Source organism: Nothoprocta perdicaria, unplaced genomic scaffold (genome assembly GCF_003342845.1).
Source record: "Nothoprocta perdicaria isolate Ctin4 unplaced genomic scaffold, notPer1 scaffold_5, whole genome shotgun sequence".
Classification (NCBI taxonomy): Eukaryota; Metazoa; Chordata; class Aves; order Tinamiformes; family Tinamidae; genus Nothoprocta; species Nothoprocta perdicaria.
In genome coordinates, this window is record NW_020455754.1 from 7,916,566 (window position 1) to 7,921,713 (window position 5,148).

Below are 5,148 nucleotides of genomic sequence, written 5' to 3' on the forward strand. Positions count from 1 at the left end.
GTGCGCCCCACGCGGAGCTGCCCGGCGGCGGGGCCCGCGGGGCGCCCACTCGCTGCGTGCGCCGCAGCCAAGGCCCAGGACGCGGCTGCGCTGCAAGCGGCGCCGCTGCACCCTGCTAGATGCACCCTGCTAGATGCACCCTGCTAGATGCACCCTGCTAGATGCACCCTGCTAGCTCCTCGCCCGGCCCACCCGTGACTCTCCTCCCCTCCGCTTGCATTTGCTCAGAGATTTTTCCCTTCCCCCTTTTTCCACCCCCTCCACCGCTTCCCTCCTCCAAGCTCAGGACTGGAGTGGCCAGGAAGCCCGGACGGGAAGCGGCGTCTTCCCAAACGGCCGGGCCTGCCCTCTGCCGGCATGGCAGGGCTGCCGGGAAAGGGAGGCCGGAGCGGGACGCCCGGCCTCGGCTCTGCGCCAGCCCTCCCGGCCGCTCCGGGGCCCATCCCTGCTCCGGCACACGCTTGTCCCGCGCACGAGGCTGCAGCGCACGTAGGGTCTTCAAAACGGGCAAGCGGGAGCAGCCAGGGAGCTCAAAGCCAGCCAGCCTCACCTCAGTCCATTGGAAAAGCAGCTCCTCCTGGGGACTACTCCCAAACACATGAAGGACAAGAAGGCATTTGAGGGTATTCAGTAGGATTTGACAAGGGGAAATCATGCTTAACCAACCCCATAGCCTCCCATGAGGGCATGACTGGTGGGGTAGATGAGAGTAATGGGTGTTATCTACCTTGTCTACCTTGACTTCAGCATGGCATTCAACACTGTCCCCAATGTCTCCGTCAGAGGCGAGCTCGGGAAGCGTGGATTAGGGGAGCAGACACTCCTGAGAACTGGCTGAACGTCAGAGCTCAGCAGCACAAAGTCTGGTTGGAGGCCGGTGGCTAGCGGTGTCCTCGGGGGTCAATACTGGCCCAGTCTTGTTCATCTTGTTGATCAGTGACCTGGATGAAGGGACAGAGCGCAAAACTCAGCAAGTCTGCTGATGACACAGGGAGGTTGTGGAGTCTCCTTCTCTGGAGGTCTTCAAAACCCGCCTGGATGCCACCCTGTGCCACATGCTCTAGGTGTGCCTGCTTGAGCAGGAAGGTTGGACTAGATGATCTGTAGAGGTCCCTTCCAACCTTAAATATTCTGAAATATTCTGAAATATTCTGACACGAAGCCAGGCTGAGCAGCCAACGCTCCTTGGCGCCAGTGTGGGTTCAGTGCCTGCAGCAGAAGGCCCCAGTGCAGCCCCCGGGTGGCAGCTAGAGAGGAAAGGGGGGTGCTTGAGAGAGTGGCTGCGATGCCACCCGCGCCATGGGGCAGCGGAGGGTCCCGCCATGGGGCGGCGGTTGCTGCAAGGACAGAGAGACACCAGAGACACCCTGCTACCCACCGCTCCCCACCACCTTGGTGTTTAATGACCCCCTTCCACCAAGAAGTTGTTGTGAGAGCAACAGGTGTGGGCTGGAAAGGACTGAGCCGCCTGACCACAAGGGACATGAGTGCGGCAGGTCTCAACTCTTCCTCTCTGAGGAGCAGCTGAGCCCTCTGAGCAGGATTCTCCTGGCAGATCCCAGGGCCTCACCATCCAAACCAGCACGCAGTGCTCAGCTCTGCTCTATCATGCAATGGGACCTCGGAGCCACCCCACATCACCAAACGTATCAGGAGCCCCTGTCCCTTGTAACGTTGGAGCCAGCACCGAGCTGCAGCCCCCTCACTCCTATGCCAGCTCACCCGGACCCCCGGGCTTGGCTCTATTTTTAACCCCCCGTCCTTATTTAGGAGCAAGGCCAGACAGGAGCGCCTGAGCGGGTTGGGGGCCACCTGGCCCCACAGTGACAACTGCGTCGGTCGCCACCAGCCCCTGGTGGCTCAAGGGTGAGGAATAAACAGCCCCTTGCGGCGGCCACGGCCGTGCTCTGCCTGGGAGCTGCAGGCAATCGTGCCCCAGCACTGGGTCCGCTTTTGCCATTGGAAAATAAAGGAAGGACTGAAGAACTACTAAGACAAATAAACCTACATCATCCTTTTCTGTTTGAAAAAACACAGTCCGAAGCAGGAACAACTTGAAACCAAAAGTGGGAGCGTGTATGACCTCTAGCCAGGGGACTCCTGAGAGCCAGGGGACTCTTCCACGTGCAACCAAAGAAGTTTTTGGCTTCTCCTCCTGGGCTCCAGCACACACAAGATCCTCTCCAGAGCAAATGATTTTCTCTGTTATCTTGCTGTCTTGCGCCATGCAAAGCCCAAGTCACGAGGCTGGGGCCTCCTCGCAGATCTGGCATTTGATTTGCATTGAAGAGAGCCAGCAAAGCTCAAGGACAATGTTAATCACTTCTTCATGTTCTTTACAAAAACAAATGACTGCAAATGATATGATGTGGCCACAGAGCTCAACCATGGACTACTCTCCCCACCGCCAGCCTGGGCTGGGTCCAGCCTGACCCCTTGCAGAGGCCTCCTTGGCCAGTGGGTTGCATCACTGCAGGATGGGCTGGCCAAAAACCTTCCAGAAAAATCTTTTTTTTTTCCCCCCATTTTTTTTTTTAAGAGCAGAAGGAAAAACAAAACATGAGAAAGACTGAGCCCAAAAATCTGCTTCCTGCAGTAAGTTGTATTTTCTTCTGGTGAAATTCACACCCTGAGAATGGTTTTGGGTATAAATTTTAACCTCTCACGCAGGGATCGAGCGCCCCAGACACCCCTGGAGCAGCACGAGGTGCAACGAGCCCAGGGCCATTGCAGTAATTTGGGTCTCCCACCCCAAAACTACATGGGGCTTGGGCCGAGTGCCGTGTTAGCACAGAGAGAGTGACAAGAGCAGGAGCCTCGTGGGCTTGCAGGGCACAATCACTGCAGCGGGCTTGGTCGTGCACGGACACCCACGTCCTGCAGGCTCATGCTGGTGACTCCCTTGCACCCCGACCAGTCCTCACCAGCTGAAAACAGAGAGGGCCGAGACACTTCAGCAGCTTGCGCAAATACTTCTCTTATCCATCAGCTTCGGCAAACACTTTAAATTAACACCACTGCAAAATGACTCCACGTCAAGCCGGCTGTTGCCCCATTTACGGCAATTCGGCCACGGAGGAGATAAACCCTCCCCAGATCACGTTTCCAGGCAAAACCCTTGTGATATCTCCAGCCACTGACGTCCCTGGGGACCCGGGGGAGTGGTGACAACCACCTCCCGTGCCAGCTAAACGTCTCAGCACCCCAAAACCCCCGAGCAGCCCATGTTAGCGGCCCCAAGGCTGGGGCCGAGCGGGTGCTTGCGGGGCCAGGGCAGCCCCGCTCCTGCGGGCAGAGCCTCCCCGGTGCTCACGGCCTTCTCGCCGCTCACAGCGGCTCTTGCTGAGGGGGAAAGGAGGGTGGGCAGATGAAACCTGTGCAGCAAGGACACACTCTGCGCAGCCCACACAGAAAGGGCTTGAGAAACGGAGGGATTGATAAAATGAAGCAAAATTAAGATACCTCTGGGGTGTCAGGGACCGACAGCTCCGGCAGGCAGCTGCACGGATGAAGCCGTGAGCTGCAGGAAGGATGTAACCGCACCTGGTGCCGCCTCTTCTATGAAGTTGGTAGTTTTTAGAAACAATTTTTTTTTTCGCTCTGACAGAGGCCCAGGGGCCAGCAGCACCCGGGAGAGGGGAGGCTGCTGCAGGGCCGCCCAGGGCCCCGCTAAGAGCAGAAGTCACCACGAGCACCAGTGTTCACAAGCACAGTTTATGTGCCAAATACCACGTCAGCTGGACACACAGATCAGCTTCTGTGCACAGCTGCAGCCCCAGCACATGCACATTCATCCCAGCAACACACGTGGGCTCCGGTGCTTGCGCACACAGGCCTTGGGCCGTGGAAATCTGCACCAGGATTTTCGGTTAACCCTGGAGAGGTGGAGAGCAGCTCCTGCACCCACCAGCCTTTATCCATCAGAGGATCTCCTAAGCCTGGCAAACAAGTACTCTCATTCTGGGAAGGAGACTTGCAGCTGAATACAATATCAAAGGCGATAAGTGCTGAGATGCCCTTAATAAGTGTCTAAAGCAGCCGCACAGGGTGCCAGGAAGCAGGCGTGACTCACAAACCCTCACCCAGTGCACCTACCCAAGAGGACACAACTGGTCCCACCAGTCCCTGGGGGAGTCCCCACAACCCCAGCACAGCCCCTGCTGTCACCACCCTCCTACCCGAGTGCCGTTTCACAACTGCCCCGGGGAGGAGGGCTGCCCTTCACAGGTGAGACACGGCCGACCTCATCCCGGGAAAACGCCTCCAGCTGCGCCGAGGCCCCTTGGCTGTCTCCCAAGGGGTTATTTGGGAAAATGTCAAAATAGGAACTTGTTGAGAAATACTGGCAATGTTTCCATGAGGGCAGGGCCTCCTGGCCAGGTTGAAACGCTCTTACTTCAGTGGTGCTGTATGGGAAAGCTTGATTTTTTCATGTGGAAATACATTTTTATTTGGAAACATAATTACTTCACACTGTCAAAATGGCATCATCAGAACTGAAATTCAAAGGAACCTGCCTCCCCTCCTAATTTTCAGTCAGGGCACTCTCACATTCCCCATATTTCCCATCTCTTTTTGCAACCTGTTTCCGAAGCACAGGATTTCCTCCTGGAAATAGGAACCCTGTCTCCAGATCCAGCATTCACAGTCATGGAATCACAATGGTTGGAAAAGACCTTCCAGATCATCGAGCCCAACTGTTCCAACATTCATGGTGTGGAGCTGAGGGGCGTTCACTGGGGCATCCCCTGCCCAGGAGGGGCACCTTGTATAGGGAGCCCTGGGTCACTGCAGGACGGGGTTGATGCACCCTGGAGCAGGGGACTCACAGTTGGGGACCCTAGTGCAGGGAGTCGTGGGTCAGTGCCCCTAGCTCAGGGGGTGCATCCTGCTGCACAGCACCCGCTCACAGCCCGTGCAGCCCGGGCAGGGACTCATGCAGTGGTGCAGCCCGGGGCACAGCATGAACTCATAGCTGGTGCAGGGACCCCCAGGTCAGTGCAGCTTGGTGCAGAGCACTCACAGCCAGTGTATCCAAGTGCAGGGAATCCGCGTCGGTGCAGCGCACTCACAGCCAGTGTATCCAAGTGCAGGGACCCCCGGGTCGGTGCAGCGCACTCACAGCCAGTGTATCCAAGTGCAGGGACC